We start from the raw sequence: 24,275 nt of genomic DNA on the forward strand, positions 1-24,275 counted from the left end.
ATGAAACTTGGATATGACTGAACAACAACATTAAAACACTTGCTATGGGTCAGAGACCCTATGAGAGTTATAGTGATATAAAGTAAAGCAATATTTGCCCTAGGGAACTCACATTGTGCTGGGGAATATAACCTGTTCACAAATAAATATGGGGAATATACCAAACAGTGATTTGGAATTGTGACAGGAACATCTGGGAGGATCAGAAAAAACCTCTAGAAAGAGAAGTGAAGCTGAGAAGAGAGAACATTCCATTCCAGGAATGGGGGACAGCAAAGGCATGGAGATACTAGAAGGAATGCTTAATAGTTCATCTTGTATCACGTAGGCCAGTTCAGCTGGAGTGCAGGGCACAACAGGAAAAATAAAGTAAAAGTGAAACCATCCCCCGATGTCTGAAAGATTTCATGCAGTCGGTCCTGGGCTTTGTTTTTTGGTTACCTACTGTATGCTCAACCGGATGGATTTTAAAGCAAGAGTCCTTACAAGTAACTGCTTCTTTGACTTTTGAGTCAATTAATTGAATAGTTTACATTCTTCTTGACTACCCTATGAGCTAATCGTTATTGTTTAGTCCTTTGAATTGTGTCCTCTTTGGTTCTGTCTTTATGAAGTTTTCTTGACAGATAATGGAATGGTTTGCTGTTTCCTTCATCAGAACATTTTACAGATGAGAAACTGAGACAAAGGTTAGGTGACTTGCCTAAGGCCACATAGCTAGCAAATGTCTGAGGTTGGATTTGAACTCAGGAAGAGTTTTCGTGTCATACATAGCAGCTAGATGGCACAGTAGTGGAGAGATCACTGGACCTGGAGTTAGGCAGAGCTAGGTTCAAATCCTGCCTTAGACTCTTACTGGGTATATGTGGGCAAACCATTTAACCTTTGTCTGCCTCAGTTTCCTTAACTGTAAAGCAGGGAATAATAATAACTTCATAGGGTTGTTGTAATTTGATTTGATAATATTTGATAATATTTATAAATTTGATAATATTTCTAAAGTGCTTTGCAAACATTATTGTTAGCACTATTGTTTGCAAGTAAGTGGCAAGGCTAGAATTTGAATGCAGGGTATCTGATTCCAAGATTGTTGGACTATTCATATAACTTAAATGAAAGTTGGTGTATTTGTTAAATATACAGCATGTATAAGGTATTGTAGAGGGTGCTATGGAAGATACCAAGTTAACTGTCCAAGCCTCTATTTAATCAGATACGTGGCTATACATGCTTTCTGTTCAGAAGCAAAACTGATTTGAATCAAATTTATTATTTCAATTTAGTTGTAGATAGTAGTCATAATAAGGAGTGCTGTTGCTCCTGCAAGATTGAGAACTGGAAAAACATAAATAAAAATATAACATTGGAGCAAAACTTCGCTCATGTCCTACTTTACAAGTTACAGCTATTAAATGACTCAGCCACATCAATAACTGTTTGTGTCTTAACCACAGAATCTGGGAGGTATTTGGAAAGGAAAATCTTAAAATAATATCATAAAGGTAAAAGTATATTAAAGGTATTGTATTTCCAGATGTTCTGTCTCAAAATTATATCTTTCCTAAAATAAAAGAAGTCTTTTGAAACAGGGAATCAATTGTAAATATATTTTAGGGAACCATGATTTTTGTATTCTCTCTTCTGACTGAACAGCTGGAGCTGGTACAGTTAGTGTGATCTCTTTTGGGGTTTTCTTGGCAAAGAAAGTGTGTTGTTTTGGGAATTGAGTGGAACAAAGTATCTGTTGTCATATCAGCTTTTTATTTTTGCTATTGGCTTGTTCCATTAATAAATCAGTCATCACACTGGAATGGAAATTGTTGGAATAATGGTAGTTTTACACTGGGTATATACAGTTTGCACATTGGCAGTGCTTTATGCCATTTGTTTTTGAATTTTCATTACACTTAAAAAATTTCGGTAAAAATTCTTTGAGTTGTATTTTTTAATTAAATGTTTTTTGAATTAAAAAATATATTTTCTTTCCTCATCACCCCCTGTTAAATGGGAAAAAAACAAAAACAAAACCCTTTTTAACAACTGCACAGTCAAAATAAATTCCTCCATTGGTCACGTGCAAAAAAATGACTCATTCTATGCTCCGAGTTTATCATCTCTCTCAGAAGGTTTTAGCATTGATCTGTAGAATTATGGTTTTCTGACTTCCTTTAAGTCCCAGCTAAAATCCTCTTTTCTACCAAAAGCTTTCCCTAATCCCTCCTGATTTCTAGTGCCTTCTTTCTCAGTTATTTCCCGCTTTTTTATTTATTGTCATATAGAATAAATACAAACATTGGTTTGCTTATTGTCTCCCCATTAGGTTGTGACTGTCCTTTTGTTCTTTTTGTATCTGTCACTTAGCACACAATGTGAGGCATATGTAGGGGTTTAATACATTTTTTTAGCTGTTTGGTCATTGCATTCAAAGTTGTTTGTTTTTATTGTGCTATCCTATAAATCGTTCTCCTCACTTCACTCTGTATAATTTCACACATATATTTCCACGTGTCTCTGAGTCAATCCTTTCATTATTTTAGTGGGATTATGGTTCTTGTCAGAGGATGATGTTGATGAAGATGATGATAATACCATCCCTGTGTTAAGTTAGATTTTATAAAATAGAATCCAACAAAAATACTACTCCATAAAACATTCCATTTGCTACCTACCTCCATTCATTCTCTTGAAATGTACACATAATCATAAAATCTTGGTCTATTTTTTTTTTTTTGTTAACCTATCCATTAATCAACCTAACAAGTAGTCACTCAGCTTCTGCTTGAAGATTTAAAGGAGAGGAATACAGCACCTCTCAACACATTTTTGGACTTGGAACCTAAATTTTGTATATTTGTAATTTCTGACCATTGTTTTTGGTTGTACCTCTTTGGCCTAAATGGAATAAGTCTAATTCATTGTTCATGTGACGGGCCTTCATATACTTGAAGAGAGCTTTCATATTTCTTCTGAGTCTTCTCTTCTCCAGGGTAATTCTCTTTTCTTTCCCTAGTTCTTGATCTTTATAAGACACAGACTCAAAACCTAGTTAGCTTTATCTAGACAGGCTAAAGACTGGCTTCTCAATGTCCTTCTAAAACCATAATGCTCAGAATTGAACACAATATTCCAGATGAAGTCTGATGAATAGTTGAAAGTGCAGGGTCTTGTTCCTGATATTTTTGTTTCTCTAATACAGCATCACATTAGCTTCTTTGGCTGTCACATCAAACTGCTCACTCATATTGAGCTGTCAGTCTACTGAACCCTTCCATCGGTTTTTAGACAAACTGCTAATAATGACTTTTCCATCTTGAACTTATTCAATTGATTTTTTTGAACCTAAATTGTTAGACTTTATCTTTAATGAACTCTTTCTTATTAGATTTAGTTTGGTGATAGAATAGAATCTTTTTTTGGAAACACACTTTGGGGGCATCTAGGTGGCGCAGTGGATAGAGCACTGGCCCTGGAGTCAGGAGGACCTGAGTTCAAATGTAGCCCTAGACACTTAAGAATTGCCTAGCCTATATGATCTTGGGCAAGTCACTTAACCCCATTGCCTTAGATAAATAAGATTTAAAAAAAAGAAAAAGAAAACACACTCTGACATTTAATGTTAGTTTACTTCTCAATTTGGTGTTATCTGTAAATTTGGTAAGCTTGAAAGCTTTGGTTTTGACCAAGACATTGATGAAAATGTTAAACAACAGAAGAACAAGCACAGAGGGACAGATAGGGTGCTAAATCTGCTGTAATAGAGTAAATTTTCTTACCTAGAATTTCTCTTTCTCAAGGACATTCCAGTTTCAATCTTTATTCTCTTTCTAAATCTAACTACACAATAAAAATATATGATATTGTATCAAAAGCTATGCTAAAGTCTAGGCAAACTATATAAAGCATTTCCTTCATCTTCAAGTTCAGTAATGCTATCAGAAAAGAAAATGAAATTAGCTCAGCTTGATGTCTTCTTGACTATGATGGATTTTGTTTTGTTGCTTTTTTGAAAATAATTTTTTAAAACTATCAATAAAACAGCCCAGTCAACAAAATAGCCAAAAATAAATACAATGTAAACAAGGAATCAGAACCATTTATGTTAAAACATTCTTTAATAATAATAATAATAATAATAATAAACATATAAGCTGTCAGTTTTACATACTTACACATATAACAGATATACCTAGTTAGAAGTGACATTTATGCTGCTTTTTTCATTCTGCTGCATTTACTTTTCATTATTCAAACTGTCTCTTTCCAAATATTTATATCTGCTTTGTTATTTTTAATGATATGTTATGATGATATGCCACAATTTTCCCAACCATTTCCCAACTATTAGATGTGTTATTTTTCATTCTTGATTTCAGCAGTTACAGATATTTCGTATAGATGGTTCTTTTTTTCATTTTAAGTTACACCCTTAGAAAATTCTCCCAGTAATGGGTTCTGTAAATAGATGAATATGATTAGTTTTCTAATTCTTAATATATATTGCCAAATTTGTCTTCTAAAAGATTGCATCAGTTTACACCTTTCTGGTGTATTTCAGTCTCCCAACACTATTTTTGCTATTTTAAATTTATTTTTATATAGATTTTCATTATATCTTTAATTAATTAATATTTTTCCTTCTATATCTCTTGTCCTTGTTTCTCTCAGAGAAATATCATTATAACAAAGAAAAAAAGGAAGGAGGGAAAAATTGAACAAGTTTGACATGATATATAAGATTCCACATTCATGGTCCTTCAAATCTGCAAAGGAGCAGATTTGTTTTCTCATTTCTTCTTTGGGACTATGTTTGTTCATTCTTATTTTATAGCATTGTTTCAATTGTTTTATGGATATTATTCATTGCATTTACACTGTCTGTAGTCATTGTGTATATTGTTTTCCTGGTTCTGTTCACTTCTCTTTGCATCAGTACATTTAAATCTTTCCATGCTTTTCCGCCTTCCAGAGATCTTTGCCATTACAAAAAAAATTTTGGAGTATATGAATCCATTATTTTTGTTAGTGACCTTCTTGGGGATATGTATCTCACAATGGATGAGGATGATCAAAAAATATGGACATTTTAGTTGTTTTCTTTGCATAATTCCTAATTTCTTTCTAGAATTGTTCCAGGTTGGAATAATTTACAACTTCACTAATAACAGTAATGTAAAACTCTTCAAAAATTGACTTCTGTTTTTTTGTCATCATTACCAATTCATGGAGCTGATTTGCCTTTCTTTTATCATTAGATCATTCTTTCATATGTTTGTTAATGATTTACTCTTCTTTTGAGGACTACTTATTCATACTCTTTGATCACTTAGTTACTTGGGAATTCTTATTAGTTCTCTATATATCTTTGATATCAAACTTTTATAAGAGATATTTTGATACAAAATTTGTTTCCCCAATTTACTGTTTTACTTGTTATATAAGATGTATTAAATTTTGTCTTAGTTTTTAATTTCACATATTTCACAATGATTTATCTTTTTGTAGTCCCTGTCTTTTCTTTGGTTAAGAATTCACCCCCTACTCATAGCTATGAAAGTTATTTGGCATGTCTGTATGTTTCATAGATATATCTGCATCTCTTGAAATTTTTTTGAATATTTCATTTATTTATTTATTTTTCTAGCTACTTGCAGCAGTAGTTTAAAAAAAAACATTTTTTTTGCTAGGTTTTGTGCTTCACATTTTTCTCCTTCCCCCTGACCAAAAGCAGTCTAATGTAGGCTCTAAATGTATAACCATACTAAATAGAGATCCATGTTAATCATGTTGTGAAGGAAGAATCAAATCAAAATGGGAAGAAGGCCATTGAGAGAAGAAAAAATACATAAGACTATTTTTAAAAACTGAAGATAGTATAAGCTTTGGTCTGCATTTAAATTCGAGAGTTCCTTCTCTGCATATGGATGTTTTTTTCCATCACAAGTCTTTTAGCATTTGATTATTATACTGCTGAAATGAACAAGTCCATTGTAGTTGATCATCATCTAGTGTTGCTGTTAGTGTATACAATTTTTTTCTGCTCATGTCACTTAGTATCAGTTTATGCAAGTATTTCCAATCTATTCTGAAGTTCTGTCCCTCATGATTTCTTATAGAACATCAGTGGTCTATCACATTCATATACCACAGTTTGTTCATTCATTCCCCAATTGATAGGCAGATCTTCAGTTTCCAATTTTTTGCCACATGAAAAGAGCTACTACAAATATTTTTGTACGTGTGGGTTTTTTACCTTTTTTTGTGATGTCTTTGAGATACAAACTTAGTAGTGGTATTGCTGGATCAAGAGGTGTGCAGAGTTTTATTGTCCTTGGGGCATAATTCCAAATTGCTCTCCAGAAAGGTTGGATCAGTTCACAACTACACCAACAATGTATTAGTGTCCCAGTTTTCCTACATCCCCCCTACAACACCAATCATTTTCTTTTTTAGTTATATTGCTCAATCTGATGATTTGGAGCATTTTTTATATGATTGTAAACTTTAATTTCTTCATCTGAGAATTGCCTTTTCATATCCTTTGACCATTTATCAATTGGGGAATGACTTGTATTATTATAGACTTGACTCTATATACATATATATATATAATTTTTTTTTTACTAGGCAAATGGGGTTAAGTGGCTTGCCCGAGACCAACACACCAGGTAATTATTAAAATAGTGTCCGAGGCCAGATTTGAACTCAGGTACTTCTGACTCCAGGGTTGTTGCTCTATCCATTGCACCACCTAGCCACCCCAGTTCTATATATTTTAGAAATGAATCCTTTGTCAGAGATACTAGTTGTAAAAATTGTTTCCCAACTCATGCTTTCCTTTTAATTTTCATTGCATTTGTTTTATTTGTGCATGGACTTTTCAATTTAATGTAATCAAAATCATCCATTTTGCATTTTATAATGTTCCCTGTCTCTTCTTTAGTCATAAACTACTTCCCTCTTTCACAGATCTGACAGGCAAATTATTCATTGCTCTCCTAATTGGTTTTATGATATCCCTATACCCATTCGACTTTATCTTGCTATAGGCTGTGAGATCTTGCAAATTTTTAATGTTACAGTCTATAAGGGTAGGTCACTTGGGGGGGCAGCTAGGTGGTGAGTGGTTAGAACACCCATCCTGGAGTCAGAGGACCCGAATTCAAATCCATCCTCAGATACTTGATACTTAACTGTGTGACCTTGGGTAAGTCATTTAATCCTACTGCCCTGCAAAAATAATAATAATAAAAAGAGTGGGTCACTCATTCTTTTTTTTTTTTTTAGGTTTTTGCAAGGCAAATGGGGTTAAGTGGCTTTCCCAAGGCCACACAGCTAGGTAATTATTAAGTGTCTGAGACTGGATTTGAACCTAGGTACTCCTGACTCCAGGACCGATGCTTTATCCACTATGCCACCTAACCATCCCTGTCACTCATTCATTTTGAATTTATTGTGGAATAAAGTGTGAGATTTTTGGTTAAACCTATTTTCTTCTAGACTTTGTGAATTTCCCAAAAGTTCTTATCAAATAAGCAGTTCTTTCCTAGATATATTTGAATTCACTTTCTTCTGATTACTTCCTTCCTAAGTTTATTAATTTTTCTATTTTTAACCAGTACCAAATAATTTTGATCTTTTTGGGTTATATTATAATGAGGGTCTTGGGGTATGTGATTTGAATCACCCAAATCTTGATTAGAGAGACCTACCAATTTCCATATCACACATCTGACAAAAGGGAGAATCAACATTTTCCTAGTTCTTTCTGAGTAAACACAAAGAGCAGGAATCCTCTCATCAGCCCAGATTTAGAATTTCTTTTTTTACTATCTTTGCTTAGATCTTAGCTTGGGTAAGTCTTTGAGCAAGATTTCCTACACTGGTTATTTCTGGATAAGAAGGGCGGGGGGGGGGGGGCGGGGGGGGGGGGGGGGACCTGGTTCTGATTCAGTAATTAGTTACTAAAACAAGAGAAAAAGTCATTTTTTCCTGTGTATGTATACATACAAACACAAATAATCTGTCTATAGAATGTAAAGTTCGTGGATAAGAGCTTTGCATTTGTAAACACTATACTTAACACTTGTACCAGGTATAATTTGCATAATTTTGATCTGGCCTGTAATTTTTCATCCACTAGGAAACTAATGTAGAAGGAAATTATTCCTACCTATATATAAGAGATCCTGAGAGTCTCAAATTTTCCATTTTTTGTTGTCTGAGAAAGATATCTCTATAGCACTGGGACTTTAAGTGATGTCTTTAGAGTCAAACCAGTAGCATGAACACATGAAAGAATGAAAAAGTATTTATTAGGCAATATGTGCAAAGCACTGTTAAGCCCTGGGAATACAAAGCAAGACAGCCTCTCCTTTCTAGGAGCTCACAATCTAATGAAGGTGATAACATGTATGGAATATAACTATTACAAATCAAATGGAAAGGTCCCAATGTTCATAGGATGCAAAGTATATAGTAATCCATCATATTGAATCCACAGATTGAAACTGTATCATTTTCAAACATTGAACCATTTGATACTTTGGTTTGGTAGCAAGGTTTAGTGTTCCTCTCCTAAGGCTTTGGAAGATCTCACTCAGCTCTTATAGGTACTTGGTCATTAGTTGATATTGTTGGTGATGAAGAAGGTGGGTCCTTCCCCATTATTATGGATATAGGGGCTGAGCTGAAAGCAGAATTAATTCATCATCTGAAGGGCACTGCCATTCCTAAGTTTTTTGGATATAGGATCCTAGACTGTTGTGAAATGAGGGGAGATAAAAACTATTAGAAATAATTAACAACTTTAGCAAAGTCACAGGATATGAAATAAACCCTCATAAATCCTCAACATTTCTATATATGACTAGCAAGATAGAGCAGAAAGAGCTAGAAAGAGAAATCCCATTCAAAGTAACCTCAGACAATATAAAATACCTGGGAGTCTACCTGCCAAGGGAGACTCAAAAACTTTTTGAAAACAATTACAAAACACTTTTCACACAAATGAAATCATATTTAAATACCTGGGCAAACATCAACTGCTCATGGATAGGTCAAGCTAATATAATAAAAATGACAATTCTACCAAAACTAAACTACTTGTTTAGTGCCCTACCAATCAAAATTTCAAAAAATCACTTTAATGAGTTAGAAAAAATTGTTAGTAAATTCATATGGAGAAATAAAAAGTCAAGAATTTCCAGGGATTCAGTGAAAAAAAGTGCAAAAGAAGGTGGCTTAGCTTTATCAGATCTAAAATTATATCATAAAGAATTAGTCATCAAAACTGTCTGGTATTGGTTAAGACATAGAGTGGTGGACCAGTGGAATAGACTAGGTGCAATAGCAGGAAATGATATAGTAATCTGCTGTTTGATAAACCCAAAGAGTTCAGCTTCTGGGATAAAAACTCTCTCTTCAATAAAAATTGTTGGGAAAATTAGAAGTTAGTATGGAAGAAACTTAAATTAGTCCAATACCTCACACCCTATGCCAAGAAAAGATCAAAATTGATACAGGATTTAGACATAAAATACAATATTATAAGCAAATTAGAACGTCAAGGAATAGTTTGCTTATCAGATCTATGGAAAGGGAAGCAGTTTATGTCCAAGGAAGATATGGTTGTCAATTTAGAAAAAAAATTTGTTATCTCTTATAATTTATTTTTCTTCCTTAAGGATATGATTTGTCTCATTACATTCAACTTAGATCAACGTATACCATGGAAACAATGTAAAGACTAACAGACTATCTTCTGTGAGGGGTGGGGGGAGGGAAGCAAGAATGGGGAAAAATTGTAAAATTCAAAATAAATGAAATCTTTCTTTAAAAAAAAGAAATGAGGGTAGATAATGATGATGGTAGTCTGACTTATCTGGCATGTGCTACCTTAATATCCCTTCATCAGGGTAAGTTCTGCTTCATCTAGGTTGATTTATCTTCTCAACAGGTACCAATTTGTGTATATGATGGTCTCCCTCTCCACAATGGTTGCTCCTGTCAATGATGCAAGGTTGCAGGGTTATTGTTGGAAAAAGAGGTAGTCCTTTGGGAAAACTCCTTTTTCCAAGGCTTTTAGATTCAGGATTCTGAGCTGTATCCATTGAGTCAAAAGTAGTAGTCAAAAAGATGATAGTAGTAGAGGTTTAACTTGCTTTGTGCCTCCTGTCTCTCCCACAGGGTATCTTGCCTCTTTTTGCCATCCTGGTTTGACTTTGAAGTCTTCTTGACTCTGTGATCATTTTCTACTTGCTACCTTGATACTCACTAATAAATTTTTAGTTTTTTGATACTGGTCAACCAAGATTTACCTTAGTTTCTTTAGGGACAACAATAAAGATTTTAGATTATATCATTAAAAAAAAAATACCTCCCAGTACTTTTAAATTTACATCTTTAGGCATTGATCTGGGTAATGTGCAATGGCATATAGGGGAACTAAAATATTCTATGCTAAAAGAGTAACATTTGCCTTGATTTAGAAACCTTTACTCCTTTAAATATTGAATTTGGCCCATGTCTAAGCCCAAGTGGGTGTGTATTTCTCTGAGTTTTAGTTATACATTTCTCCGGAGACTTGAGTGACTCACAATTTTGACATGCACATGCATGTTTTCATTGGCAAGGATGATAACTGTAGAATGGCAAGATTATGCCTAAACTTTCTGTGGATTCATCTTTAGCTTCTCACTCAAAAATCTCTGAGTTGATGGAATTGTGTAAGTTCTAATCAAGACAAGGTTATCCCTTTTGGCAGTTTCTTGCCTATAAATATGAATCATGTGGAAGCCATCAAGGGAAAAAAAGAGAACGAATGCTTTAATATCAGGAGTGTGGGCTGGTAATGGATTGATCTTAAAGTATTTTATGCTGGTTTACTTTGTGTTGAAGAATGTTTGGTATTTAAATATCACTTAATTTTTTTTTTGGCACACAGACTGAGAACTTTATTATGCTGTCTTTGAAAGACCATAACATTAGTTCAATTTTGGACAGGGGAAAACTTGGTCTTTTGTAGATAGGCATATCAAACAATTAAACAGATTTCCATAAATGGCCAGTGAATGTGATTTTTTTTTAATGTTTATTTTTTTAAAGATTTTATTTGAGTTTTGAGTTTTACAATTTTTCTCCCAATCTTACTTCCTTCCCCCCCACCCCACCCCCGGAAAGCAATCTGTCAGTCTTTACTTTGTTTCCATGTTGTACATTGATCCAAACTGAGTGTGAGGAGAGAAAAATCACATCCTTAAGGAAGAAACAAAAAGTATAAGAGATAACAAGATCAGACAATAAGATATTTTTTTTTTTGTCTAAATTAAATTGAATAGTCCTTGAAATTTGTTCAAACTCCACAGCTCTTTATCTGCATACAGATGGTATTCTCCATTGCAGAGAGCCCAAAATTGTCTCTGGTTGTTGCGCTGATGGAATGAGCAAGTCCATCAAGGTTGATTATCACCCCCATATTGCTGTTAGGGTATACAGTGTTTTTCCGATTCTGCTCATCTCACTCAGCATCAGTTCATTCAAATCCCTGCAGGCTTCCCTGAATTCCCATCCCTCCTGGTTTCTAATAGAACAATAGTACTCTATGACATACATATACCACAGTTTGCTAAGCCATTCCCCAGTTGAAGGGCATTTACTTAATTTTCAATTCTTTGCCACCACAAATAGGGCTGCTATGAATATTTTTGTACAAGGGATGTTTTTACCCTTTTTCTTAATCTCTTCAGGGTATAGACCCAGTAGTGTTATTGCTGGGTCAAAGGGTATGCACATTTTTGTTGCCCTTTGGGCATAGTTCCAAATTTCTCTCCAGAAAGGTTGGATGAGTTCACAGCTCCACCAACAGTGTAATAGTGTCCCAGATTTCCCACAACCCTTACAACAATGATCATTTATCCTTTCTGGTCATATTGGCCAGTCTGAGATGTGTGAGGTGGTCCCTCAGAGAAGCTTTAATTTGCATTTCTCTAATAATTAATGATTTAAAGCAATTTTTCATATTTCTATGGATTGCTTTGATCTCATCTGTAAATTGCCTTTGCATATCCTTTGACCATTTGTCAATTGGGGAATGGCTTTTTTTTTTAAATACGACTCAGTTCTCTGTTTAATGTGTAATTTATAACAGATATAGAGAACATCTATACATTTCCTTTTACAGAAAACACCACCTGGCCATACCTACAATTATTACTATTATTTTTTAATTTTAATTTTTTTTCTCTCCCCTTTATTTTTTTCACCCAAGCAAGTCTATCTATATTCATGGCGGGGAGGGGTATTTTGTTTACTTCTAAACAAGAATATTTTATTAATGTAAAAAAAATTTGCACAAAATGAGAATAAAAAAATAAATTAAAAAATATGACTCAGTTCTCTGTATATTTTAGAAATGAGTCCTTTGTCAGAATCATTAGTTGTAAAGATTGTTTCCCAATTTACTACATTTCTTTTGATCTTGGTTACAGTGATTTTAGCTGCATCACACTTTAATTTAATGAAAGAGAGTACTTAAATGGACATGTCATCTTTTCATATGGACTTTTCCTCCACTGTTGTTTATGATAATCCACCCATGCCTCTTTATCCTATGTGACTTTTTTTTCCATATCTTCCCCAAATGTAAGATCCAGCAAACATACTGGCAAACTCCTATTAGGTCCTTTACCAAAAATATCAATACTAGTTCAGTATTTGGGTTATTAGTATTCTTTCCACAATTTCACAACATCTGTTTTGGTCTGTATAATATGCTTTCTTCAATTATATCTCAATGTATATATAAGGTGTATGTTTATTAATCTATGAGAAAAAATTTATTTTTAAACTTCTATTGAGAATAAGTTTTTAAAACAAATTTTAAGGTTTTAATAGCAGAAATTCCTAGGATAGGGTACATAAACTTGTTTTTAAAAAAAAGGTGAAAGGATCAAGCTTTTATTAGGCATATATGATGGGTCAGGCACTATGCTAAGCACTTTGCAAATATTATCTTATTTGATTTTCATCACAGCTCTAGAAAGTAGGTGTTTAGGAAATTGAAGCAGACAGAGGTTGCCCAGGGTCATACAACTAGCAAGTGTGTAAGTTAGGTATTCTTGACTCCAGGTCCAACACAGTTTCCACTATGCCTCCTAGTTGCTTATCGATATAGTTTTTTTTTTGTATTTAAAAACTATTCTGAAAGAGGTCCATTAGCTGTACCAGACTGCCAAAAGAAATCATTATACAAAAAAGTTAATAACTTCTTACTTTATATGTTTCTGCTTTAAAATTGTAAGAACAAAGGCATATGATAGCACATAAAATAAAATGCATGCCACTAGGGTCTTTTTCTGGAAAATATTTGCATTGATTGCTTAATATGGATAACTAAATGTGACACATAAGAGAGCTTTTGTTTTGTCTTAATGAAAACTTGAATATACTCTCCTCTTTCTTAGGATAGAGTCAAATAGATACTCCTGCACTTTTAGATCTTCATTAATAGGGAGTAGATCTTACATGCTTCAAGAGAGAATTATAAGAAGTGAAAATTCAAAGAAAACACATTTACTGAACTTGGAGTCTGCCAGTATGAAGTCACCTGGATCTCAGTGTTTTTCTTCTTTGGGTCAACTCCTTGAAAGCTGTTGGGTTTGTTTCCCTTCCACCACCTTCATGTGACTTTGTGAAACAAAAAAAGTCCCAAATTTGGAGTTAAGTTTTTTTGATCATTCTTCTCTGCTTGCAATTGTTTTCAAACCTTTCCCTCCCATGTTCTCTCCCTACCTTTAAGAATTTGTACTCAAGGGGGTGTCTAGGTGGCACAGTGGATAGAGCACTGGCCTTGGAGTCAGGAGTAGCTGGGTTCAAATCCAACTTCAGACACTTAATAATTACCTAGCCATGTGGCCTTGGGCAAGCCACTTAACCCCATTGCCCTGCAAAAAATCTAAAAAAAAAAAAGAATTTATACTCACCTAATGAATGCTAAAGCTGTGCTCTCCACTTCACAGTGGTCTATGATTTCTTTTTTTTTTTCATCTAGAATGAAATTAAAAAGCTCCCCTAAAAAAGAAAATTAGAGAGCCCAGAAAGTAAAGGTGACCACCTCAACTCTAGTTTTCCATTTCCACTAAAACTCAATATTCAGTTCTCTATAGCTTATCTTTTCTATTTTCTTTTGCATCATCTCTCCTTGAGATATATGTTTCTGTGTGTGTGTGTGTGTATGTGTGTGTGTGTGTGTGTGTAATATGTCAATTTCAGTTTCAGAAAATGTGACCATCTTCCACGATGAATACAAGTTGTCTATGTATGACTTTGTTAAGTATTTCACTTATATGTGTATATGTCTTGGAGGACAAGGGATACACTCTTATGCTATAGTATCCTTAGCACTGGTAGTGCTTTGTTCATATTAGTTTTTAAAAATGAAATCTATGGACATACACTTTTCTGCTAATACCTGCTCTAAGGTGGGCTTTTTGAGGCCTCCCAAGACACAGCAACAATGCCTATGACTGGGAACTTCAAGGGTTGACTTTGAACTTTCCAATCACTTACCTTCCTCAAATACTTCCATTCCCCACAGATATATTGTATTATTCCCCCCTCCCCAATTAGACAATTTCTACTTCCTTTTACTCTGTATTTATAGGGACTTGAATTCTTATCTTTCTTCTTCATTCCCATCTACTTCACCCCTCTCCTTGCTATGTCCTACTCCAAATCTATTCCCTCTTTAATATTTTTTCCATAATTAACAAATTCCCTCTCAAATTTAACTACTCTTCTCTTTGCTCCTGCCATCTTCTGGCACTAATGGAGACTAGGCTTCATTGCTGACTCTTCATCCTTGGTCAAGCTTTCTGGTTCTACATGCACTTTTTTTTTAATACCTCCCTCAACTCACTGGTGAAAGGACACAGAATACTTCTCAATTCTTCATTGCCACTTCTAGATTCTTCCAGACATTGCTTTCCCTCAGTAATCTTTCCTCTTTTGAAGTTCACACTATCTGTTTATCACTCAATAGAGAACCTGTTGGCCATCATCTATTGAACTTTGGGATATTCAGTTTCCTTCCTTAATGAATTTTAGTGCTCAATCTCCCCACATAATCTTCATCTTCTATATATTCTCTCAGATATCTTCTGAATTCTCCAGTTTATTAAGCTCTAAAGTCCTTATCCTTCATCCCCCTCTGTATCTAGTAATTTGAAATCATCTTTCATATGATAATAGTTTTTAATTCTTTTGAGAATTGTTTATTCATATCACTTATCCATGGGGAATGGTTCCAAGACTTGTATTTTGGATATCAAACATTGGGTTATGTTCTGAAAAGTTCACCTAAGGTTAGGACTCATTTTATGCATAGAAGCAATATTATATTTAATTTTTATCTTGTACCTATCTGTGTAAAGCACTGTATTATCAGTGGTTGTTAGGGTCTTGGGGTAATTCAGAGAATCCTGGTTAATCTACTTAATAATTTTGGTATGTTTTAGATTAGGTGACTTCTCAAGTCCCTTCTATTACAGAAAATCTGTGTAATTCCTGACAGCTATCAGTGATTACACCCTAATTTAAATTCCTAAGAGATTTTTCTGAACCTTCTTCATTTATAATGCATATTTCTTAAATTTGTTATTGTTAATCTTTCTTTATGTTAATCTATTTTTTTCTCCCCAATTAGACTAAAGTCCTTTGAGGACAGTCTCATAACTTATTGAATCACTACTCAGTAGATGCCCAGTAAATGTTTGAAAATCCTGTGATTATCAGATACAGAGCTTTTGAGATAAAAAAATATCTACAGAGTTTTAGTATAAATGCCATCCATGATAACCTGAGATAAAAAATCCTAGACTTAGGTTTCATTCCTTGTTTAAATGATGACTTCCCACTAATCTCTGGTGTGTCAAGTTTGGATATGACTCCACTTCCTTGGAGGAATGAAACAAATAAACTCTGGCAACAACAATATTAGCTAGCATTTATATACTGGCACTATTATTAAGCACTCTCCACTATTTTCTTATTTGATCTTCACAACAATCTAGGTGGTGGTTGGTCTTATTATTCCTGTGTTAGAAATGAGAAAACTAAAGCTAGCAGTGATTTGCCCAAGAATATACAGTTATCATGGGAGTGATGATCAACCTTGATGGACTTGCTCATTCCATCAGTGCAACAACCAGGGACAATTTGGGGCTACCTGTGATGGAGAATACCATCTGTATTCAGAGAAAGAATTGTGGAGTTTGAACAAAGACCAAAGACTATTGCCTTCAATTTAGAAAAAAAAAATCTGTTATCTTATTATGTAATTTTTCTATCTCTTATACTTTATTTTTCTTCCTTAAGGATATGATTTCTCTCTCATCACATTCACCTTAGAGCAATGTATACAATGGAAACAATGTAAAGACTAACAGACTGGCTTCTGTGAGGGATGGGGGGGAGGGAAGCAAGAATAGGGGAAAAATTGTAAAACTCAAAATAAAATCTTTCTTTTTAAAAAAAAAAGTAATAGACAGAATCCACAGAGGGACCCAGTGAGGCAGTTCTTCTACTCAAGGTAACCTGGAAAAGAGCAGAAAGGCTCTGCTCCCCAGGGTTGGAGGGGTGGCACACCAGAGGGGTGGCCCACCAGAGCAAAAGAACTTCAGCCTCTCGGAGGCAACTCCAGGGTGTTGGGAGCCATGGCTCACAGCAGCTGGGGAGTTTACTGATCTACTTCCTGGGGGAGCCCCGGGCACAGCTTGGGGGCACAACTTGGGGGAACAGCGGGGGACCTCTGTCAGAGCAGGAGCCCCCAGGGCATGAGCCTACTGATCCTAGGGAGGGGAGTGAAGAGAGACTGCAGTCTCTGTCCTCTGCCCCTGGAACAGGACACTGGGGTTCTGACCACATTCAGATCCTGATCCCAGTTTAGGCCCCTCCATAGAACAGCAGCCCCCCCCCCCACCTCAGCCCCTTGGCAGAGGGGGGCGCATATAGTCATTCACAGACCAGGAGGGAGGAGGACAGAGCCTCACACACTGAGATCCTTGTGGGAGTGTCCCAAAAGCTCAGGAAGCACCCCAAAACCAGGCTTAGGCTGGGAAAATGAGCAAGCAGAGAAAAAAGAGAGACACCATTGAGAAATATTTTGCCTATGAGCCCAAGAAAGATCAAAATACTCAGTTTGAAGATGAGGAAACACAAGTTCCTGCATCTAAAGACTCCAAGAAAAACAGAAATTGAGCTCAGGCTATGACAGAGCTCAAAAAAAGACTTTGAAAATCAAATGAGGGAGTTAGAAGAAAAACTGGGGAAAAAATGAGAGAGATACAGGAAAAACATGAAAATGAAGTCAGCAGCTTAGTCAAGGAAATCCAAAAAAATGCTGAAGAAAATAGCATGCTAAAAATCAGCTTAGGTCAAATGGATAAAACAGTTCAAAAAATTGTGGAGTTCAAAAAGTTATTGAGGAGAAGAATGTTTTAAAAAGCATAATTGGCCAGATGGAAAAAAGAGATAAGAAAGGTTTCTGAGGAAAATAAATCCTTCAGACAAAGAATAGAGCTCAGGGAGATTGCTGAATTTATGAGAAATCAGGACTCAATACTTCAAAACTAAAAGAATGAAAAATTAGAAGAAAATGTGAAACACCTCATTGAAAAAACACCTGATATGGAAAACAGATTTAGGAAAGATAATTTAAAAATTATTGGAATACCTGAAAGTCATGATCAGGAAAAGAGCCTTGACATCTTTTTCAAAGAATTACTACAGGAAAATTGCCCTGATATCCTAGAAGCAGAGGGCAAAATAGGAATGGAGAGAATCCACCAATCCTCCTGAGAAAGAGATCCAAAGTAAAACAATCCCCAGGGATATTATAGCCAAGTTCCAGAACTCCCAAGTCAAAGAGAAAATATTACAAGCAGCCAGAAGGACACAGTTCAAATATCGTGGAGCTGCAGTCAGGATCACACAGGACTTAGCAGCAACTACATTAAAAGCTCATAGGGCTTAGAATATAATATACTGGAAGACAAAAGGAGCTTAGAATGCAAGCAAGAATCAACTACCCAGCAAAACTGAATGTCCTCTTCCAGGGAAAAAAGATGGACTTTCAAATGTTCCTGTTGGAATGGCCAGAGCTGAACAAAAGGTTTGACCTTCAAATACAGCACTCAGGTGAAGCATAGAGATTGGAGAAGGGGAAAATATGAGGAACTTAATGATGATGAACTGCATGTATTCCTGTATAGAAAAATGACATATAATACTCATATGAACCTTCTCAATTAACAGAACAGGTAGAAGGAGATTTCATAGATGAAGCACAGGAGAAAGCTGAATTTGAAGATAAAATATGGTGTAAAAATGGAGTCAATAGAAAAAAGGGAAATGTAATGGGAGAAAGAAAAAGGAGAGGGGGAATAGACCAAGATATTTCATATAATAAGATTTTTCTTTATTACAATGAGCTATTGCAATGATATAGAAGGGGGGAAGGCAAGGGGTAATGAGGGAATCTTCACTCTAATCAGAAGTGGCTAGGAGAGGAAACAGCATATATATTCAATGGGGTATAGACATCTGGAGTAAGAAGGAGGGAGGGGGACAGGGGGAAGGGGTGGGGATGTGAATGAAGGAGTCAACGAGGAGAGGATGGGCCATGGGGGGAGAGTGGTCAGATGTAAAACATTTTCTTTTTCTTTTTTTTTTCTGCATCAAGGTATATTAATGCACAGCTGGCTGGATAAGAGTTGATTTTCTAATCCATCTTGCCCCATGAAAGAAAATCGATTAAGATTATAGTTCCCCCCCCCCCCCTCCGCAACTGGGAAAGGAGCTTGAATCTGGTTCCTGAGTGTGTGGCAGCTACTGATGCTTTCTGGAATCAGTCATTTCTCTCTTGTTCTGTTCATTCCAAGAGACACTTTAGATCAGCTATGTCTCATAGTCCTTGTGCATTTGATCAAGGAGTTCCTTTTTATCATTGTCTGGAAGGAAGCTGGACTTGGCTGCATTGATATTCAGTCTCATAAACTCCTCTTTGGTAAAGCCCATTTGCTTTTTTATCATATTATAATCTGTGTAAATGGTAGATTTGAAGATGAGGAGGTCATCTGTATTGAGTGAATAGTTAGCTTTATCATCTTTAAAATGTATGACTGCATGTGGAATGCCTTCTTTCCAGGCTCCTGTGAGATAGCTTGACCGGGGCACACCTAAAAGTGCATTTTTTCTTGCAGCAATTTATTATACAGGGTACTGTCTTCCAATGTGTGGTAACCATGGCCTATCCTCTCAGCATGTATCCACTCCCTGCTGTACATTACCAGCAGGCCCCACTTCTCCGGCATGAACCGTCCAATGAATGCCATTTTTCACAGACTCCTCATAGGCTTTTACATGCCCAGAGAATTGTGTACTGTCCTGGATGGTCTCATCCCCAGCTAGCTCGATGCCCACCACCGTCTGATGGCAATACTTCTTACAGAGTTCCACCACCTCAGGGGACCATTTTGGCATGTGACGCATGCAGCATAGAATAGACCTGACTTTGATGTTAAAGTCTCTCTCGTCCTCCTGCAGGCCCTGGTTGACAAGGAACACGACATCATCAGGGGTGATGACACCCTCAGCCTGATTCCAAGGAATAGGATCCACCTTGGAGTTGGCCAGCAGGTGGGGGCTGTACCTCACCTCCACATACTTTACATTTTCCTTGGACTTCATCTCCACAAACTTGTAGGCCACTCACTTGATGGCCTCCTGGTCACCCGCAATGGCTGGCATGTACAAGCCAAACTTGGCCAAAAATTCTGGGAGGCTTAGGGGTTTGTCCATGCCGATCAATTCCCAAAGTTCCTCCACTGTTTTGACAGGAAATGAGATTCCTCTCTTCTGGCCAAAATACCAGATGGTCTCAGGCTTGATTGCTCCATCCAAATGAACATGAAGTTCTACTTTAGACTTGTTAAACACTTGCGGCTGGCTCATGGTGACAAGTCCGTCTGTGGGGTCAGCACGCTTTCTCTTCAGGGTTCCCATCTTACACATTTTCTTTTTTACTTCTTGCAAGTGGCTGGGATTGGATGGCCTGTCCGGGACCATAGGGCCAGGTGGATGCTGCGCCTAAGGGGTGGTCTGTGGGTTCGGGAACTCTTAGCCCCAGGGCCAGGGATCTGTCTGCTGTGCCACTCAGCTACCCTACAGCAGAGTCAGAGTGAAAGGAGAGAGAAAATATAGTACATGGTAGTGGAGAAATATGGCAACCATGGAAAAATATGGAAGTAACTTTTGTGATGGACATCATAAAGAATGTGATCCACCCATGACAGAGTTGGTGGTGTTAGAACACAAACTGAAGCACATTTTTTATTATTATTATTATTATTTGGGGGAGGGTGCAGGGCAAGTGGGGCTGGGTGGCCTGCCTAGGGCCCCATAGCAGGGTGATCGTTGGGTGATTGAGGCCGGATTTGGACCCAGGTGCTCCTGGCTCAAAGGCCAGTACTCTGTCCGCCACCCAGCCACCCCTACTATTATTACTATTTTATTTTATTTTGGGTTTTTTTTTCCTTTTTTTTTTTTGGTTTTTGCAGGGCAGTGGGGTTGGGGTAGCTTGCATGTCACACAGCTGGGTGATTGTTGGGTGTACGGGGCTGGATATGGCCGGATATGGGCTTGGGTGCTCCTGGCTCCAGGGCTGGTGCTCCATTCACTGTGCCACCTGGTCATACCTACAATTATTATTATTATTATTTTTAGGTTTTTATAAGGCAAATGGAGTTAAGTGGCTTGTCCAAGGCCACACAGCTAGGTAATTATTAGGTGTCTGAGACTGGATTTGAACCCAGGTACTCCTAACTCCAAGGTCGGTGCTTTATCTACTATGCCACCTAGCCGCCCCTATTATTTTTTTTTATTTTAATTTTTTCTCTCCCCTTTACTTTATCGCTTAAGCGAGTCTATATTTTTGGGGGAGGGGTATTTTGTTTACTCTTTAACAAGAATATTTTATTAATGTATAAAAAACATTATTTGTACAAAATGAGAAAAAATATTAAATTAAAAAAAAGGAATATACAGTTTTTAAGTATTTGAGACTGGATTTGAATCCTAGTCTTCTTCAGTGCAGACCCAGTACTCCATCCAGTGGGCCACCTGTCAGCAGGTCCTGCCAAACTGGAAAGGCTTCAAATAGAGGCTGAATAGCAGATAGTATCAGCCAGTTCAAAGACCAGCCTAATTGAGTTTGGAAAAACTTATTGCTAGGTGATGAAATTTTTTGGGTAAGTTCATGTATGAAGAACTAATAAGATGCAGTGTGGTCATGATCTGCATCAGTAAATGAACCCTAGACAAAAATCTTCACTTGTTTAAATGTAGAAATACATTAGATAAGGATTGCCCAACCAGCTCTGCAGGAGAATGTTTGTGTTGCACTATGTACTAACATGAGCTGGCACGAACTTATTAGAGCTGGAAAAACAATTCTTTATTTTTAGGGTGTTACTATTAAACTTCCTGCTGGCTTAAGCAATTTGTTCTATAGTGATACTTGTGTGTGTGTGTGTGTGTGTGTGTGTGTGTGTGTGTGTGTGTGTGTGTTCTTTAATAGGTATTTAGGGGCTAAATTTTCAAAATAGGTCTTAGTAAAGGAGAGGCATATAGAGTCTATTAATTCACATCTGGAATGCTGGTATGTACTTGTAAGTCCTAGATGAATTTTCTTGCTATTTTACAGCTTGTTCTTTCCTTTCCCTGGGTCTGCTTTTAGTGGTGTCATTAGGTTTTATTGCGACTTGTAGTCAGTCTTGTACATTTTTCACTTCAAAGCCTTTTCAATCTTTCTTTTACTTTAAAATGAATTTATTCCTCCCATGTATCTCCCAAAGGTGGGGAGGTGTCTTTGCACTGAGTCATTAATGCTTGAAAACAGTCACCCAGAGCAATGCAGGTAGGCCAGGTGGGAGGGGAAGCTTCTAAAGGAGACTCCAGCAGAGTGTTTACCAAGAGCTTTTAGCTACTGAAACACTCCTCAATTATCCACCTGGCTTGTCAAGAGAGAAGTGGACAGCTTAATGGTGTTGCCTTTGTGGTTGGTATGTCGAGTGGAAGATTTTGTTGCTTTTCTGCTTTAAAAAGCTCTAGATCTCTGAAATGACATTGAAACAACAACAGCTACAATAATAACAGTTGACTTTTGGATAGTCCCAGACTCTTTTGATTCTCCATGTTTTTCTGTTCCAGTCTAGACCTGTGATTCCATCAATGTACAGAACTGTCCCTAAGGGAACACCCTCTACCTATGAAGATTGCTGTCTTTTTTTGTACTTTAGAATCTGCATTGTCACACAGTTGGTTTGTGTCAGAAGCAGGACTTAAATCCAGGTCTTCTTGACCCTATGTCTTTGTTCTATATTCACCATACTGTGCTGCCTCATGATTAATAGATAGGGAGACTGAGACTGAGAGAGATTAAGTGACTTAGAGTAGCACAGCTAATATATACATGAGGTTCAAATCTCATTCAAATCCATTTTCCTGACTCCAAAGTCTGTCAGTCAAACCACTTATCTCCCCCATCCACATCATAACGTAGCTGTGGCCAAAACAAACAAATATATTAATTTATAGATTAATAAACTGAAAAAATATGTTATTAAATAAATAAATATAGCATGGGGGAGCCAAGAGAGTTTTCATATTATTTGAACTACTTATTAAATTACCTAATAGTTTGTCTTTGCAAAACATTTCTGTGCTTTGCTTTGTTAAGATAATTGTTCCCACTGTTCTGCCCCCTGCTGACCCTAGGAATGTCATGATACCTCTGGTACAATGCAGCCATTTCAGACCAAATAGAATATTTTCTTTGCAAAAGTTTATAAATGACAAATAGAACATGATTAGGAAAAATATATACATACATTTCTTTACACACATTATATAGTTGCTGCATTTCTGTGCAATTAAACAATTATTCAGGTAATATGGCAGCACTAACTTAATTCTGAAATGCTTCATGGAAAAGAATGAGAAAATAAGCTGCCAGGTCAGTCTGCAAGGTTATTTGCTAGATGAAAGGCAGGTTAGTTTTTGTCTTGTCTTTCTTGTGTAACCACAAAAGAAGTCTGCAGATATTGTTTGGTTTATTCTTTTTGTAACATGGGAGTTTTCATGCTTTTGGATATCTATAGTGCATCTATTTTGAGGTGTTCCCTCTAAGTCAAGAGATGATAAATATCTTCCAGATTAAATTCTTACATCTGACTGATGTTTATTTTTTGTGAGTTATTATATCTAAAAATTCTCTATGAAAAATGAAGGATTATTATTATTTTATTATATATTATTGTAATATAATATTATTCTATTATTTACCATTATACTAAATTATAGTGTATCAATTATATACTGACTAACATGTTTGGTACTATTTTCAAAATTTGATTTTCTAGGGACTTTTTTCATGTCTTCAATTGAAACCAGGATTTATGACAGCTTTATTTTTAAGAAGTTTTAAGAAGTTCAAGTGTAAATTAATTTTATAGCTTTAGCTATAAATAGGAATTTTTGGACTGGCATGTTTATTAGTAACGAGGAAAAAAAGACAGGGAAATCTGCCTCAAGACTTATCTTCACAAGTCTCTACAAAGCACCTTAAACTCCCCAAACCAAATTCATTTACCCTTGTAAATCTATCACTCCTCTTAACTTTATATTTCTAATGAGTATAATAATAATAATAACAATAACTGACATTTATATAGGATTTTGTTTGCAAAAGTCCTGATTCTCTTTTGATTCTCCATGTTTTTCTGTGACCTGTGATTTCACAATGTAGAGAACTACCTAAGAAAATGTTCAGCTCTTTTCTATTTTTGTCTGCAATCACAAAGTTGATTACACAGGTGAGAGACTTGGAAGGACTCTTTCTTCATCCTTCCCAGCCTTGGTTTTCATGTCCTTTTAGCTATGCTTTGGCAATATCTCTTACATTTTCTTCTTCCTAATTACCTTTCTTTGCCTTACCACTGAAGAGACAAGATGGTATAATGGATAGAGTATTGAACTTGGATTTAGGAATATCTGAGTTGCCTCAAATACTTGATAATTTTGTCTCTAGCTTCTCTGTTTCCTCATCTGCAAAATGAGTGGACTAAGAATAACTTTTTGTGTTTGTAAAAGTTATTAATATAATAATTATTGCTGCTACTACTACTACAGTCTCCAGTTTCTTATTCAATCCATCATTTCTA

At 36.0% G+C, this 24,275-nt stretch overlaps 1 protein-coding gene and 1 pseudogene across 5 annotated transcripts in view; one reads left to right on the forward strand and one right to left on the reverse strand.

The window, feature by feature from the left end:
* PPFIBP1 (PPFIA binding protein 1) overlaps positions 1–24,275 on the forward strand; it is a 199,314-nt gene that overhangs the window by 6,490 nt on the left and 168,549 nt on the right. The window lies entirely within an intron of this gene.
* Positions 18,847–20,050, reverse strand: LOC141514689 (adenosine deaminase pseudogene; annotated as a pseudogene).

Source organism: Macrotis lagotis, chromosome 2 (genome assembly GCF_037893015.1).
Source record: "Macrotis lagotis isolate mMagLag1 chromosome 2, bilby.v1.9.chrom.fasta, whole genome shotgun sequence".
NCBI lineage: Eukaryota > Metazoa > Chordata > Mammalia > Peramelemorphia > Peramelidae > Macrotis > Macrotis lagotis.